Genomic DNA, 18,699 nt, shown 5'->3' with positions numbered 1-18,699 from the left:
AGGATGAAGACCAATGGGCACAAGGTAGTTGGGGAAAAGTTTAGGTTATATATACAGAAAAACTTGTTTTCTGTACGGGTAACCAAAATCTGGAACACACTTCCAATAGAAGTGGTGCAGTCACCATTCCTGGAAGTGTTCAAAAGGAGGCTGGGCAAGCTTCTCATTGAGCTCATTTGAATCCATTACCTCCTGCCCACTGCAGGGAACTGGACTTGATGATCTTACAGGTCCCTTCCGGTCCTTCTTTCTATGATTCTAAATTGGGAGACTGCCCACAGGCCTTCACATGTTTCCGGTCACCTGAACCTCACAAGAATTGATTGGCCCTTGCGCTCTTTGCCAAACCCCACTGCAGCACTGTGCTACACGGGCCACCTTGAGCCTTATGGGCTAATTGTGTGGCTCTAAAACCTTCTCTACACCACGCCCCATGCCTTGCAGGTATTACAGAAATATTGTTCCCTCTGTCAGGATCTCAGCTTCCTCATCCTAAACCCCTTTAATCTAGCTAGGCTTTCTAGCCTAGGCCCATTGTGTAGGACCTGGCTTTGAGGTACTAGCTCCAATCTGTCCCTTCCAGTCACTGGGTTCCTGGCCCCTGCCTGCAGGGACCCAAGCCCCTGTTTGGCTGTGCCCTTCTGACACCAGACCCCTGGTCCATGTAGCTGTGCACCTCTGGCGCAGGGCCCTCTGGCTCTTGTCTGCACTGTGCCTTGCACTCTCTGCCAAAAACAGGCTCTCTAATTTCTTAAGCCTTGAGCTGCCCCTACCAGGGCTCACAGTGATCACATGCCCCCCTGTCTGGGCACTAGTGGGATCTCCATGCCTCCCCTTACAGCCCCATCCCAAAACATCTGTACAAACAACATGAACTTAATCCCCTGGGCTATCACATAACAGTTGCAATGGAGACCACTCTCTGCCCCTTTAAGAAGGGAAACTACCACTCCTAGGACAATGTGTCTCTTAGCCTGGGTACCTTGTGGGCTACTGGAGCCTTACTGCTCTTGTAGGCAGCAAAGCAAGCAACCAAATGTCTCTGGGTAACTCTCTTGGGCAGGGCTCCTTTCCTGGTAGTTGCCAGAGAGTGAACTCTCCAGCCCCAGCCATGGGCTTATATGCTCCCAGGGTCATGCCTCCTCCCTGCAGGTGCCAGCTAATTATCTCTTTAGTCTATTGCTCAAGCAACCTGCAGCTGTGGAGCTCTGCCTAATCTGCAGGGCTTCCTGGCTAGGCTGCTCCTGCCCTTGAAGGAGCAGGCACATCTTAGTGCCCTGCAACAATGTTCCATAAATCCAGTGTCTATATTTAGTCCCTGATTTTTTTGTATCCAGTCCAGTATGAAGTACAGTTCATAGGCTCATCTACAAAAGGAGTTTTGTAAATTCCCTTTCAGGATTAGAACTGAGAGATTAGGTAGACAGTGGTTATCTTGTGAGAAGTGTGCACCTACAGGTAACTGGGTATTTTTGTTGTTGATAGATTTTCGGTGTGTATTCATTATGGTGCACAGTTGTTGTTTTGGTTTCTCCTGCTTATGTTGGTGCACTGGATGAGGTCTATAACATTTCTGGAGGTGCAGGTATAAGATCCAGGAATGATGATGGTTCTGTCGTGGGGTGGGGTAGTTATTGTGGGAGTGGTGGAGATGTGTTGGCAGGTTTTACATTTTTTGTCCCAGCATGTAAATGTAAATGATCCATTCAGTGTACTATGGGCCATATGGAATTTGCTTCTGGTGATGAGACTGCTGAGGTTTGGTCCTTGTTTAAAGGCTAGGATGGGTGGTTCTGGGAAGATATCTTTAAGCACTGGGTCTTTTTCTAGTATGGGTTGTAGTTGTTTGAGGATTTTCCGTATAGGAGTGTCCTTGTTGTGTGAAAGCTCTTTTGAGATTGTAGGGTGACAATCATAGGTATTCTCCATAGTACAAATTTGGTTGTATTGGAGGGGTTGGCTATATATTACAGCTTTCTTCTTGTTTTTAGGGTGATTGCTGGTTCTGTGCAGATATGTATGTTGGTTCAGGGGTTTCTTGTATTGCAGCAAAATCCCCAGTTTCTTGCTTTTTTTTATTGCATTCCCTCCCCTTCCCCAACCATTTCTGACTTTTTCTCTCCCTATTCCCTATAGATAAGTTTAAGTAAGCTAAGATGTAAGATAAGCTTTAAACATTTTTATTTTGGTAGCAAGTTTTTGGTTTTGGATAGCCACTGTTTTATATTATTGTATAATTATTCGGTTTGTATTAATTTTTACTGTTGTATATTGTATTATTATCATTTTTGTATTGATTTTTATTGGATATTGTATGGTTTAGGCCTGTGTTTGTCAGTGAACCAAAGTCATGTCAAGTTTCTGTTTTATATGTCAAGCCTCCACCTTGTGTCCTATGCCTGGGCATCCCATGTTGCAACAATATGATTCACTGTACCCCTCCTATGTAAATTGGTTCCCTGATGACTGAGAATGATTGGATATGATTGAAATACAGAGGTAGCAGGCCTCTACTGAATGGCCTGTAATGACAAGGCCATCACCTTGCATTGATTCATCCAGGAACAGGGACAAGACCAGCATTTGAAAAACAAAAGAACCTGCAGAACCAGCAATTCTCACCATTACAGACACCCGAAAATGCACATCCCTGCATGGACCACACATGCTCAGTACGCCAGGGCCTGACCCTTGCCTGGGCATGCCTCCTGTCACTAGGGTCACAAAAGGTCTGCCCCTATAAAAAGGGGCAGTGAAGACAGACCCAGTGGGACGCCCTCTCCATCTGGACCAGCACCATACCACACCACCTATCCACCCAGAGGCCCTGCTGGTGATCCCCCACCGCTGGACAACATCTACTGGACAAGGACCCCTTTCCAGCCTGGATAGGTAGATACTACCTGCATACCTCCTCCTACAATTTGGACTCTTTCTTTCTCCTCCTGGACTTCAGTTGACTTCAGCCCCTGCACCAAGACTCTCTAATCCCTGCTGCCATTGTGTGTGTGTGTGTGTGTGTGTGTGTGTGTGTGTGTGTGTGTGTGTTTACGCACACACAAGGGAACCAATTTGGCATAGTGTCACCATCTCCCCTGTTCAATAAAACCACTGTCATTTGCACCCCTGAGTTGGGTCATGTTTTACTGAAACCAAGTCCCTTCCCTGTCTTAAATTCCAGCCTCATTCTCTCTCAGTTCCAGTTCCCACCCACTCTGCTAGTTTCCCCATCTCCTCTCAATTCTATCTCCCCTTTTCTGCCACACCTCAGCCTCTCCTTGCTTTCCTGCTGTCCCTGCTGCCTGGTGCTTTTCCTGTGATTTTCTGCTGCCCGCCTTCTCTGTTTTCAGCCCCCGCCCCCACAGCTTCCCAGCTCCTATTAGCTGTCCTGCAGTTCTCTCCAGTGCCCAGCACCTATTGCTGCTCATTGCAACTTCTCTAGCTGCCCCAGAGCCATCCTTTGGCTCTCCACACCCAGAGCCCCTCTTTAACACCCACACTTTCTCTTAGTCCCATTTTTCCCCCTCCCCATCTACCTTTTCAGCTTCCCTGTAGCTCTGGCTCCAGTCCCAGACTCTGTGCTGGCATGCTTCCCTGTTCTGCAGGTTTTGAGCATTGTCTTTTAATCAATTAAGATCAATTAACCTAAAGTTACTCCCCAGCCTCAGTTTTTCAGCCCAGGCCCCTGTAGTCTACTGGTTCTAAGTCCAGTCCTGGTAACTTTAACTCCCTACACTTCTACTTTCTTACTTTAACCTTTCCCCAGGTATCCCAAGTACACCAAGCACATACATACATACATACATATCACAATACCCAACTTAGGAACTCACTTGTGTGTATGTGTAGGTGGGTGGTATGTGTGTAAATTAGTGACTACACATATATATACATATATAGATATCCGTGTGTGTGTATACATTAGTAATCCACGTATGTGTATTGGATGTACAGGTGTTGGTAACTGGTAACTGATTCTCTCTAAATTTGGTCTAAATAGCGTGCATGAGCTTAAACTGGTGGTAGGTGTGCATGAACCTAGACTAGTTATTTTGAACGTGTGTGTATCTGAGTTGCTAGTGTGAGTGGTGTGTGTGTGTGTGTGTGTGTGTGTGTGTGGCATGATATACGAATTAGTGATCTTTGTCTAACTTTTAGGGTATATAGTATATGTACCTTTGCTATTAGTGTGAGTGTGTATGCCTAATAGGGGTATATGCACCTAGTGAGTATGTGCTTAATTGATTTTTATGTGTGCATGTGCAGTTGTACACCACGCCCTCCTGTCTAATAGCACAATACTGAGATCCTGAACACTGGCCTGATTTCTCAGGGCAACAGTATATGTTGGTTTGTATTTTACCATTCTGGATATTGACCCAAGTGTCTAAAAAGGACATGTTGCTGCTGGAGTATTCAAGAGACACTCTGATTCATGGGTGACAGTTATAAAATTTGTGTTGGAAATCAATCAGAGATTGCAGGTTTTCAGTACAAATGATAAAGATGTCATCTATATATGGGTCTGATGATGCAGTTCTTGAGGAATTCTTCTTCCAGATGGGCCATAAAAAGTTTGTCATATTGTGGAGCCATTTTGGTGCCCACCGCTGTACCCATGGTCTGGAGGAAGTGTTGGTTATTGAAACTGAAGTTGCCGTGTGTGAGAATGGAGCATATACATTCAGTAATATCTTTAGGTCTGTACTCAGAGTTATAATCTTGCTTTTGTAGATATGTAAGGCAGGCTTGGATGCCATCTTGGTGTGGGATGTTGGTATAGAAGCTGGTAATATCCATGGTGGCTAGGAGAGTATTGCTGATAAGGTGGTTTATGTTTTTAAGTTTTTGCAGAAAATTGTGTCTTGGACAAAATTTGGTCTTTGGGTGACAAGAGGTTTTAGGATGGATTCAATGAAACCTGATATTTTCTCAGTTAGGGTTCCCTGTTTGGATACTATAGGTCTGCCTGGGTTTCCTTGTTCGTAGATTTTAATGAGCATGTAAAAAGTCCCTGGATTGGGTAGTGGGGGAATCACATTTTGTAGTTTTTCTTGTAGTTCGGATGGAAATGACGTGATGCTGGTTTTGAGTTTTTAAGGTGAAAAGGGGAGTTGGATCTTCCTCTAGTTTTACATAGTAGGTTGGGTCAGAGAGTTGTCTGTTGGCTTCTTTTATGTAGTCTTTACAGTTAAGGTTAACTTTAGCTCCCTCCATTATCTGCTGGTTTTATTACAATTTGGTGTCTGGATCTTAGCGATTCTATGGCCTTTCTCTCTGAGAGGGAGAGCTTGTTATGGTGGTATTTGTTGTTGATTATTTCATTGTTGAAGGCATCACAGTGGGACATATTTTATAGCTATTTCTCAGGGTTTTCATCAAAGGAAAAAATGTTATTATAAGCAGAGTCTATGCTTGGCAATATGGCATCAGCACGTGCTAATGTAATTCAGCAAAGGCTGTCCTGAAACCATTTGTTTTGTTTGTGTTTACTGTTCACATACTGAATCTGTTTCTCCCGACACTGCCCTCTGTTTATAGAGCAAAGCAAATTATTGGCTTCTGTGTGTAACTTTCAGACATCTGTTTTCTTCTTTTGCCACTATATCTTTTTTTTTTCTTTTTCTTTCCAGAATTCAGTTGCCTGGATCCAAACCAATATCTGCTATCAATCAATCCAATTATTAATTTATTCCAGTTATAATCTTAAAATACTTGATTTTGATTCAGTGATGTGTACTGTTTCAGGTAACACCCTGCTCAACTGTTAGAGTGATATTCTTCATATGCTAACATTTTATAGCTGTCTGACTAGCATAGCTGTAAATCATTGGTCTTCAAGTAACAAAGCAGTATACATGTGTGCCAAATGAACTGTTAAAACGATGACAATGATTTCATTCCAGTTTCTGTGTATTACATTTTTTGTCCTGGCATTTGCTAGATCACCTTGTCAATCTCTTAATAGCTATAAATAATACACTGGAAAGTACTGCTTTGTGCCACAAGTTAAAGATTTCTTCACCATCTGCTTTTGGATTTTGTAACTTTAGCGGGTTACCTCTATTTTTGTTTTCTGTTTTATGTCTTGATTATTATCAAATTTCCCTGGTATACTGGCTTTCATCCATTGTCTGTCAGTTTTTCTCCCCACAGTCAGTCATATGCCTTGTATAGTAACAGCAGCTCATAGGTACAGACATGATGGCAAACTCTATTGGTGGAACTTGGCACTCATGGAGAATAGGCCCCATGAAATGCAGCCAATTTAATGTAATGTCATGTATTCTCTTTGTACCATTCAGCCTTTCCTGGGCAAGGCAGAAAAGTGGAGATTATAGATGGAGACTGCAGTTGGAATTATGTTAGCTAGGTTTTCAACTAAAGAAGGTAATGGGTTAGCTTTCTTTTATGGGCAATGCTTTGTGGTTAGGCATTTTTAAGTGTTGCTGTATGTGGATTACAGAGACAATATTTTTACAAGGAAATATTTCATCACTGTACTGTACTGTATTTTAAATATATAAACCCTATGTGCATAGCTTGAATGTTTTACACGGTTTCAGTGATTCACACTGCAACAGCTTGAACAAGGAAGATCACATGGGCTTAATAAACTCAGCAGTAATAAAACAGTGAAGCTTTACTTTAAGAGGAAAATATTTATATTGGAGGTAATAAGTATAATCTATTTATATAGTGTTTTTCATCCTCAAAAGTATAGTCTAGTGGTTTGACCAAAAGACTAGGAGCCAGAACTAACCAATATTTATACCCACCATCGCCACTGACTTGCTGTGTGGCCTTGGACCAGTTACTTACAATGTAATTTTCAGAATGCTGGGCACCCATCCCATGGCTTCAGGAATAAAAGACTATAATTTCACTGGGCTTCATTTTATCCACCTGTAAAATGAGTTTAGTGACTGTACTTCATAGGGTTATTGTGAGACTTAATCAGTATTTGTAGAGTGCCTTGAGATCCTCAGATAAAAAAAGTATTAACATAAAATAATGATTGTAATAGAAGAAACATTTACATCAGAAAAAAGTGCAGCCACCCTGAAGAGGAACACAGACATCATGAAATTTTACATGGCTCAGACGTCCTAGCCAACAGACAGTGTGACACCAATATGAAGATACTGATTCTAATTATTAATAATTGCACTCTAAAGGCTAAGTTACAATGGTGCTTATCCATTCCTGCACTAAGTGGGAAGTATAAAATCCCCTTTGCTGAGACCATTCAGAAATGCTTCATATAGTCTATGTAGTTGGCATTCTGGGACAACTGCATATTATTCTAATCAAAGCTGTCTTATTGAATTACACAGTGTTTCCCATCTCAATTCATTGTAGCCACCTGTTTTCTCTTGTCTTAACCTTTAACTTGGGCTCTTTGCAAAAGGGGAACCATATTTTTGTTATGTAAAGTTCTTTTAATCCCAGTCTTTGATTCATGGTCTCTAGAGGTTATTATAATATTAGTAAAATTGTAAGGAAAGCCTACCCCTTTTGTACAATAGTGCACTACCAGCCATAATTTCAACCCCTTGCTCTAGGCATTCTGGAAGCATTAAGACTGCTCGCTGCTGCTTCAGCCCAGAAAAGAATTTGCCAAATGAGGTAAAGAGGAGGAGATGGAATCAGGGCTCAACTTTCTTCCTCTTGCTAGCTAGCCAGCACAATGGAGCTAAGACACAAACCATTCCGGGAGCGGGTGCCGGGCCTAAAATTGACATGGATCAGGTAAGGGAAAACCTCAAGAAACTGGACATTCAAAAGTCTGCGGGCCCACCATACCTAATAAGAACCTATTCCAGGAGAGCTTTAATAGGAAATTGGTATTCAGGGACAAAAACAACGTAAGATCTTGCTCTGGCAAGGAATAGAGTAGATGGTCTAATACATAGGTGTAAATTTCACCTGGAGTCTCAGGCCAAATCTGGACTGCGGGGCTCCTCACAGGCTGAATCCAACCTGGGGAATGGGGGCAGCTGTCACTGGCACCACAATGCTGGAGGGTCCAGTAGCAGCAACATGCAAGTGAGAATCTAACAGAATTCTGAGTGATTCTTCCCCTCCTGCCTCCCCGAGACATCTTGGCTTCTGCCCACCAATTTCCTTAGATAGAGATTGAGAAATGGGTTCCTGCTGAGAGAATCATCTGTTGCCTGTTTATGGGCAGCTGGAGCCAGACCTGATCTGACTATTGGCTTTCTCCCTTTGGCTCCTACACCTTTCAAAAGATTGTAAAGAAAAGACCCCTAACTGACAGGAGAAGATGCACAGATGCCCTTTTAACATTACCACATAGTCCAAACTTTTCTTAAGTAGATGTTTCAAGCAATGCATGTGGCACATGCAGTTTATGAAGATGTGATACATGAAAGGTTTAACTTATGACTAACAAACATGTGTGTGTCACTATCCCAAACTAACATTCAGAAAACTTTTCTTCTCATACAACTATCCCATTAGGGCATTATTAATTAGTGTTAAAGGAATGAATAGCTTATTCAGTTGACCTCAGGAGAATCCATTTTGTTCATACACACATGGTTCATATACTATCTGTATCATATATGCACCCTTAAAATTGTTCTAGTGTATTCAGACCCACTGAGTGAATTAAGTTCAATATTAAGGCAAGCAGGCACTGCTTCATTGGATGTGTGTTTGTGGTGAACCACATACATATTTAGAACAATGCTTTTTTTGTCTTTTAATATATTCCTGCTGACACTGAAGAATAGAAGTTGTTTTGGGAGAACTTGGCCTGAACCCTGCTGTTAACTTCTTGTGAGTAGTTCTTATCATCCACCAAAAATCCTTATAAAAGATTTGCTGTGAACCTATTACTATTAAACTCCATATAGGTGCACAGTAAGCATCATAAATTGCTTCTTCATTGCAGCAAGTGGTGCAATAGTATGGTTAATGTTCATAGCTTTAGAGTTTTATACTGTAATGTGCTGAGCTGCTTCAGCTCTTACTGACTTCAGTTGGTATTAAGGATACTCAGAAGACCATTCTGAGGAACAACCATCTAGAGCTCACTCCTATTAACTTCAGTAAGAGTAAGATCAAACTCTAAGTACTACACTCGAAAAGTGATTTTTACTTACATGAAACAAGCAATATAAAATATTTATGTGGTTTTCAAGAGCCTGATCCAAAACCCATGTAAATCAACAGGAATCCACTGATTTCGACTACCTCTGTAGCAGGCCCTAGGACCAAAAGTTTATTAAAAATGTAAAAGATACCACTTAAATGCAGTAATATTTTCTCATTGCTGATGTTATCTGCTTTATAGTTCTACATTTCTGGATAATGAGAACCCAGGTGACAGATTTCCTATTACTTCACTATTAAAAGGCAATCTCAGCCTTATTTTTTGTTACTAAAGAGGTAAAGCTGTAATTTTGTGCATCACTACAGTTGACTGATCTAAATATCTTCCTCATTTCTGGGGAGTTGAATTTGAGGAACTGATTTCCGTGGTTTCTTCCACGATGCAGGCTCCTACAGACAAGGAGTGAGTTATGCAGTCTTCACAGAAGAGTTGTTCCATCTTCAACCATACTGTTTTGTAGTAGAGCATCGCCCAGGGATCAAGAATGTGAGTGCTGACTTCTCACGACACTATGAGGAAGAAGAAGGTTCAGAGAAGAAGGAAAAACCACAGAAAAAAGAGAAGAGGTTATGTGGATGTATAACAGGGAACCCTAGCCCTGTTACTAGGAAGCAGAGCTGCCCCTTTAAGGTTACAATCTTCAGAGCACAGCCTGCAGCAGAGCAGGCTGTCAGGTGAGTGCAAGAGGGCGCAGGCCAGAACTATATAAGCCCTGGTCTGAGCTAGCCAGAGGAAGCTCAGGCTGGGACAGAGGGTGGACTCCTGAAGGCTCCAAGCAAAGTTGCAGCAGCCCTACAAGTGAGAGCAACATGGGACTGAGACATGGAGCCCACGGTTAAGCAAGCTAACTGCCTCCATTAACTTTTCTTTGTTATAGCCCAGGGGCTTACTATTTATGTTGTAGTTTAATCTGGTTTGTGGCTAAGGCTATGGGGAGGTGGAGACCTCATTAGCACCCACAGGGGTGGAGCTACAGGGGCCAGAGAGCCCAGCACCACAGGAGGTGCAGTTCAGATTGGTTGAAGCTACCACCTCTGAGCTGAGCCCAACACAGTGGGTCTAAGCTGGACGGCTTAGCTACTTTGTGAAAGGGGTAGAAGTTGTGTTGGCTGAGACCTCAACAGAGTGAACAAGAGATGCAGATAACACCCGAGAGGCATGGGACATGATAAGGGAAGGACGGAGTCATGCAATTCACCCTTAAGGCAGGAGCTCCTCACCTCCAGAGCTTGGAGAGCAAAGACCAGATCTGGGAAACCCTGGGGCAGCCCTCCTTTTGAGAACCCAAAGAAACACCAAAACATGGCTGGGGAGTGAAGGGGATTCTGTTCCCAAAAGCCAAATGAAATACTCAAAAGTGACTCTGGGGTGCCTCTGGGCATTTTCAAATGCCCCTGGGAATGGCATCCTGTTACAGATAAGTTTGGAATTGCATACTGAAAACACATCTTCCTCTTCAAAGGCACTGAAATGATGTATTAATATATCACAGATCCGGTGTAAGAAAATTCATGAAATACTGAAAATACATAGTTATATTTCCTCTCCAAAGAAGTGGAAGTTCTTGTGGGTGCAAGCAAGGTCCTGTTTCACAAGAATTAAGAAAACAGCTATATTTACAAGGCCTGCTATTAAAAACAAAAACAAAAAACCTTTATTCAATGAGTTATCCAAAGACTTCATTTCTCATGTCCTTACAGCTGTGAAAGAGGATTGTAGGATAGCTTGTGTCCAAAAAATTCAGTCCTGCCTCTCACCCTTCAATCCAGCTGTCAATTAGAATAGTTACTATTTACAACATATGCTTTCAGAACTAAAAATGGTTATTGTACTTGAAGAAATGGAGAGTCCAAGGGAGATTTCTTAAGGTAGGAAAGCAATTGTCTGTTAAGCAATGCTGAAGAACTCAATTAGACTGAAAGTCTTAATTGTGCCAAGAGTGAATGCAGAAAATTAACTAAAACATTAATCTAGCCATCAGAACTGATCTATATTAATAGACTTTTACGTCCAAGTTAAATTAATGTATAAACTGACAGTTAAATTTTACTAATAAACTAGATGAATAAAAATAATTATAGCTGAGTCATTAAGTATCCCTGAAACATGCGTTGATAATACAATGGATCATTGCCCAAGTTTCATATCAATTGCAAGACTTTGAAAACAGTGGAACAGTATATTAAATCAAGCTCCTATTTCATAAATCAAAACCTGATGGATTAATCAATGCTGATTTATAGGGTATATTAATTCCTTTTCCCCCAAGTTGGGGACATTCTTTACATTTTTCCATGGCTATAAAGCAAAACAGTTACAAAGGTATATCTCCAAATGATGTGTTAACTCCCAAGGGCCTTCTAAGAGAAAAAGAGGTGCAAGATCAAAGAGTAAAGTACACAGTCATTTTGAATTTGGCAGACTCTCTCACCAGTCCACAAAGTTTGCAGCAAGTGCAATTATATTTAATTTCACCTCTTCCAAAAATAGAAGAGGGGGGGTACAATCAGGTCTTCAGATACTAACTAACACATCAGACTTCAAATCCTAGCTATCCTCCTGCTGTTTCATAGAGAAAGTTGTGTTCACCTGCAGTTAACTTGCCTAGTTCATAAAGGACTTTTTATTCCAATTTGTTTTCTACAACATGAAAACAAAATACAACACTCCAATATTCTGTATGAGCTAGACCATGTAATTTAACTTGACAGAACTCTATGGAAGTCAATAGAGCTATGTTTATTAATGCCAGTTGAGGAAGTACCTTGTACCTATTTGTTTAAAAGAAGTGAAAGTGTTAAGTCATTTTAAGAGTCTTGCCAAAGCTTAATAGGACACTAGAGAATGGGCTTAATCCTCGTCTCTGCTGTACTGGTGCAAACAAAAAGACATTTCAACAATTACAAAACTAAGGGATGACAGAAATCAAGGAGCTAAGATGGTTTAATGCAGGCTGTGGCAATAGTTTTGTTACATATTTAACAAGTCAGCAGAAAATTATAGGATACTTAACCAAACATTTTTTCAACCAATACAGCTCGTTTTCTTTTCTCTATTATAGCATCAGTAAGAAAAGAATTGTGACTAGTTTTTCCTAGTGTTTTACTAGATTCTGAAGTTAAAAACAGTCTCTGTCCTGCTGTCCAGGGACTCCAGTCAAGCAGGCCAGTCCGGGCCAAGTACTTCAGCAGTCACACCTGCAGCAAGTCTCAGCTAGTGAACTCTGCTCCAGTTTAGGGGTCGTGAACATCCTGACTGGATGCTGGGAGTGCTGCCTATCCATTTAACACCAGCTGGGGTTCTAGGTTGGCAGGTCAGTCAACAGTTTTGCTGTGGCAAGCCTGGTTCCTGACCCTGGTTTTTGGCTTTAGATTTCCCTGTAGATCTGTTTCTTGACTCAGGACCCTGGTTTGGCTCTGTTTTCAGACTTTGCCCTTTGGATTGCCCCTTAGATTGCTACTTGGTATCAGATCCCCAGATCTTGATCCTGGACTGTATTGTGGACTCTGCCTCTGGATTTTCCTCTGGTTCTAGTAATATGACTCCTGCCCTCTGGTCCAGGCCCAGGCCCAGGCCCCTTCTTTCCCTCAGTGGTCTAACCATTAGACAAGGCTGCCTTTGCTCCAGTCCCTTACACCTGCACCCATAAAGTTTCCCTGAGTCTTGAATTCTTGGAAATCTTCATCCTAAGATCCTGTTAATCATGTAGGACATAAATCCTTCTTTAATGCATCCTTTTAAAAAGAGATAGCACAATACTGAGCTCAACATCATACATTAGAATCACATAATTTTCTCTTCACATTTGAAGGTAGGAAGGGTAATCCACTTGTCCCACTGACTTCTTGGAAGAACTCCTTGATTAATTGAAGGAATTGTGGAAGAAGAGGGTTGATTTCAGAAATACTTTAACAATGCAATACACTTTAGTAAAAGGGTTCAGCAATAGATGGGAGTATTCAGAGGGACAATGATTCAGGCACTCATCATGTGGCCCCACAGGGGAGGTGTGGCAAGATGACATGGAGTTCTGAAACAGGTCCTCGCTACTTTTTTTCTCACTCACTACATAGGACTGAAGGGAGGGCATGGACCAAGAGATGGGCAGAATCATAAGTTTCTCCTGAAAAAGGCTGTTGAAAAAAGTAGAAAGCAAATGGTGCTTGGCTCCACATGGATGTATAGTGATTATGTGCTTAACACTTGTATAGGGAGGGTCTTGTCTAGATAAATTGATATGATAGAATGCAACAGAGCTCTACTAACCTTCAAACTCTTTGTCATTCTGTTTGATAACAGTGACTACTATAGAATGCTATTCTCTATAGCATATCTAATGACTACGAGCATTTTTAATAGAAGTTGAAATTTTACTTAATTTCCTTTTTTTTTTTTAATTTCTAGAAATATCTAAAATGAGGATGGCCAATACATTTCCAGACCTCTTCATTAGCGGACAATGGTAGAGGCTGATCAGATACTTTTGCATTTACCTTCTTACTGATCAGTTTTGGGTGTCAGGATTTCAAATGCTTCTTTGTGTGAACTGACAATGAGCACAATAAAAGTGGGAAAGAGTATGTTAAGCCTGCATTTTCAGGGTGGGTAACTGGCAATAAATAAAAAATCCACACATCAGTAAATCCAGGTTTAAAATTCAGCAAGTCCTTACTAGCACCATTTAATTTACACTGGAATCCCTTTAATTAGAGGAGCTTTTCCTGGAGACTGTCTATGGTGTCTTATTTTTAGAATGAGCAGAGACAGCTTTGGCAAATGAGTTTTCAGAGTTTCATAGTTTCATAGTTTCTAGGGTCGGAAGGGACCTGAGCAGATCATCGAGTCTGACCCCCTGCCATGACAGGAAAGAGTACTGGGGTCAAATGACCCCAGCAAGGTGTACATCTAGCCTCCTCTTAAACACCCCCAGGGTAGGAGCCTGCACCACTTCTCTTGGAATTTGGTACCAGATCCTAGCCGCCCTGAACGTGAAGCAGCGCCTCCTGATATCTAGCCTAAACCTACCCTCTGCCAGCTTGTGACCGTTATTCCTGGTCACTCCTAGCAATGCTCGGAGGAACAGGGACTCCCCCAATGCCTGCTGGTCCTCTCTGACTAGCTTGTAACAGGCCACTAGATCCCCCCTCTTCTGGAGGCTGAACAGGTTCAGGTCCCTTAGCCTCTCCTCGTAGGGCCTGCCCTGCTGCCCCCTGATCATGCGAGTGGCCCTCCTCTGGACCCTCTCCATGTTGTCCACATCCCTCTTGAAGTGCGGTACCCAGATCTGGATGCAGTACTCCAGCTGCGGCCTGACCAGTGTCACATAGAGGATGAGGATCACCTCCTTGGACCTGCTTGAGATGCATCTGTGGATGCATGACAAGGTGCAGTTGACCTTCCTGATTGCATCCCCACACTGCCGGCCCATGTTCATCTTGGCATCAATGATGACTCCAAGATCCTTTTCTGCGTCTGTACTGACGAGAAGGGAGTTCCCCAGCCTGTACAGGTATGGTGCTGATTGTTCCACCCCAGATGCATCACCTTGCACTTGTCAGTGTTAAATCCCATCCTATTCTCATCCGCCCACCCTTGTAACCTGTCTAGGTCTGATTGCAGCCTATTCCTCCCTTCTAGCATGCCCACATCCCTCCACATCTTAGTGTCATCAGCAAATTTGAACAGGGTGCTTTTTACTGCTCGTCCAAGTCGCTGATGAAGATGTTGAACAGTGCAGGCTCGAGGACCGAGCCCTGCGGAACCCCACTGCCCACATCCCTCCACGTCGAAAATGACACATCCACCACTGCTCTCTGGTTGCGGCCCTCCAGTCAGTTGGTGACCCAATTGACTGTGTGGGCATCAACACCAGAGTCCCCCAGTTTCTTATGAGAATGGGGTGAGAGACAGTGTCGAAGGCCTTCTGAAAGTCCAGAAAGACTATGTCCACTACTACCCCTGCATCTAATGATTTGGTGATCTGGTCGTAGAAGGCCACCAGGTTGGTCTGGCAGGACCTGCCGCTAATGAACCCATGTTGGTTGCCCCTAAGCATAATCTCCCTTGCTGGCCCCTCGTGGACATGTGCCAAAATAATTCTCTCAAAAAGCTTGCCCAGGATTGAGGTATGACTAACTGGCCTGTAGTTTCCCAGGTCCTCTTTTCCTCCCCTTTTTGAACATTGGCCCTCTTCCAGTCCTCTGGCAGCACACCAGAGCACCACGAGTGCTTGTAAAGCCGTGCCAGGGGACCTGCAATGACCTCAGCTAATTCCCTCAGTACTCGAGGGTGGAGATAGTCTGGACCAACTGATTTGAAGACATCCAGTCCCTCCAGAAGTTCCCTAAGTAGTTCCTCACTAACTCTTGGCCTAGGTGTGCCTCCCCTGAGGTTTAAGAGGGGGGTGGCTGTTTCGGTCCCTGCTCAGGAAAACGGAGGCAAAGAAATCATTAAATATGTCAGCTTTGTCGTCAGGTGTGACGAGCAAATGTCCTAGCTTGTCCTGCAGGGGTCCCACATTACTCAGGACCTTCTTTTTGCTCCCTGTGTATTTAAAAAAACACTTCTTGTTGTCCTTGATCCGGGAAGCTAGTTCCAGTTCCATCTCCGCCTTGGCCTTCCTGACTGCCCCCCTGCATCCCCAAGCAACCGCAGTATAATCCTCCCTGCTGATGGCCCCTCCCTTCCATTGGGTGTGTGCCTCTCTTTTAGCTAGGAGACATTCCGGGATGCTTTTGGTGAGCCATGGAGGCTTTTGCGCCCTCCTGCCCCCTTTGATTCGTATTGGGTTTACCTCCCTTTGGGCTTGGAGGATCGTCTCCTTAAGGAGCAACCACTCTACTTGGACAGCTGGATCCCCTTCCCTCTGGGATCTCAGTGATTCCCCGACTATTCTCCTTAGCTCATTGTAGTCTGCCCTCCTGAAATCTAGGGCTGCTGCGTTGCTGTAGGCCTTTGCCACCTTGCACTGGATGGTGAATTCCAGCAGATGATGATCACTGTCGTTCAGGTGGTCGAGCACCCACAGCCCCCTCACCAGGTCGTCACCCGTGGCCAGCACCAGGTCCAACAAGGTGTCTCCCCTGGTGGGGCTGTGCACCTCCTGGGTAAATGGAGGTCCTGCATTCTGGCTAGGAACTTACGTGAGCAGTCAGACCTGGGTGACTGCTCTTCCCAGCAGTTGTCTGGAAAGTTCAGGTCACCCATGATAACCACATCTTTTGACCTAACTACCTTTGTGATCTGACTTCAGAATTCCTAGTCCAGCTCTTCCCCTTGGTTGGGTGGTCTGTAGTAGACCCCCACCATTAAATCTCTTTCCCCTCGACTGTCCTGTATTCTAACCCAGAGCACTTCAGAGTGCCCCTCCTCTGATTCTTTGCTAATTGATGAGGATGTGTATTCCTCCTTAATGTAGAGCGCCATGCCCCCACCTTTCCTCCCTGTCCTATCCCTCCTGTACAGCCTATAGCCCTTGATATTCACTGCCCAGTCATGCATTGGGTCCCACCACGTTTCAGTGAGCCCCACTATGTCTGGATTGGTGCTAACTAGCAGGAGGGTAAATTTCCCCTTCTTGTTTCCCATACTACGAGCATTTGTGTAGAGGCATTTGATGCTTCCTGTGGATGTGTGCACTGGCCCCCTACTTTCAGCATTACCCTGGCCCCTGTTGCTTACCTGTGTATATGTTCTGCTAGTCGGTCTAGGCTAAGCTGTACTTGTGGGTGTTGCTTGGTTTAGCAGTCCAAGGCTTCCTCCGCCTCATCTTCCCCTTCCCCCAACGAACCTAGTTTAAAACTTGAAGACCTATCATGAACACCTATTTTCAGGATAGTTCTGAATTACAATCCAGATGGCAGCCTGCAGAAATACAGCTGCTGTTTTGAGTGCCACAAAAGCTCTACCACCCCCCACCACGCTAAACCACCAACTCAGCTCTGTTCACCTAATCTCAAACTGAGTAGTTCCTAATCAAGCAAAAAAGAGATGAGTATCATTTACTTTTTCTTTTGTCTTTAATTAAATTTATTCCACTCTGGCATTAGTACTCATTCTGAACCTTTTGCTATGCAAATTATGAGGCAAACTTTCATTCAGACAACAACAAGTATACACTTGAGAATAAACTGGCAGCCTTTCAGCACTACTTGTGTTTAAGTGCAATCTCAGGTGTTTATGTTATCCTTCACAATAGCCTCTTCCTCTTCCAATTAGAATAATTAGAGGACTGCCAGGAAAGGAAATGCTTTGTTTCCTTTTATCCACAATGAATCATTCAAAGCAGCCTAGTTCATTTTGAAATTAAAACCCTAATTTCCTGCTGCAAGTAGCCTCAATGTGCCCGTGACTCTGTTCTCTTTATTGAGAATAAGACATTGCTAATGCAGCTATAGGCTGTAAAGTTCATACAGTTATTTACAAGAGGGTGCCAACTGGACAGGAGCGACTGTAGATCCCCCAAGACAGGATAGTTTAGTGACTGCATTTTGACATCTCTGTAGGAGAGAGTATTGTTAGTGTTATAAATGTGCCAAAACAGCATCTAAAAAATTAGAATTCTCTCTATTTGTGCCAAATATTGAGATTAGTTCCCGAACACTCAAAGCAGGAAGTAATAGTCTTCCTCTGCACCAGCAAAAGCCTGGGCATCTCTCTGTCTCTATTCGACCGCAGGAACAAAAGTGATCCAGAGTAATTTATGAGCTACCACTCTCAAGACATTCAGTAGATCTTGAAAAAGAAATCCAGTGGGCTTACTCACACTATTCAAAGAGGAAAGGAAAAGAAAAGAATATTTGCACCCTGAAGACTTGATCTTTGTCCAATTAAGAAGGAAAAGCAGAGAATCTCAGAGGCCTTGTGCCCTGCTATCCAATGCATGATAGATTTAAAAGGATCCTCAAGTTACCATCTACTGTCTTCCATATGATGAAAGGATGATGGACCTCTTTCCTTACTCTACTTACCAGAAAGGATGGAAGCAAAAGAATTTAAGCTCATCCCAAACCACATTCCTGGTACAAACTGAAAGCATGAAACCAAAACTCTAAGGAAGTCAAAACTCTAAGGAGAGGAGGGTAGGGTTTACAGAAAATCCACAGTTCCAAATTCATACTCTTACACTACAGTAAATGATATTGGTTTCAAATCTGCTCACACTGGCCACATCTACATATGCTTATTAATGCACTCCAATAAACTCCATTGCTATCACAATGGAATTTATTGCTTCTAGGTGCACATTTACATGTGAACCCAGGATCGCAGCAAATTGAGCCAGGTCAAATCAGCCCCAGCTGACAGGGGACCTGGGTCATCAGCCTGCCAGCCCCGGGCTGTTTTCCCCAGCTGAACATGCTGCTGAGGGGCTGGCTAGGGCATGAAGGAGCTTCAGTGAGGGTTGAGACAGCAGGTGGCTACCACATTATAGCACCCTCATGGCCCAGGCAGCCCCTCCAGCATCTACACATACACTGATGCAGTTTTTTTCTCCACAAAAGGATAGTGCTTGTATTTACAGGTACTATCTTGACCTGCTGCAGAGTAAATTAGCT

At 43.3% G+C, this 18,699-nt stretch overlaps 1 long non-coding RNA gene across 3 annotated transcripts in view; it reads right to left on the bottom strand.

The window, feature by feature from the left end:
* LOC149862869 (uncharacterized) overlaps positions 1–18,699 on the bottom strand; it is a 221,449-nt gene that overhangs the window by 34,631 nt on the left and 168,119 nt on the right. The window lies entirely within an intron of this gene.

Source organism: Crocodylus siamensis, chromosome 6 (assembly GCF_052110815.1).
Source record: "Crocodylus siamensis isolate JL-2025a chromosome 6, ASM5211081v1, whole genome shotgun sequence".
Taxonomy (NCBI): Eukaryota; Metazoa; Chordata; order Crocodylia; family Crocodylidae; genus Crocodylus; species Crocodylus siamensis.
Note: the sequence above shows the minus strand (reverse complement) of the source record. Positions and strands in the feature narration are given on the sequence as shown.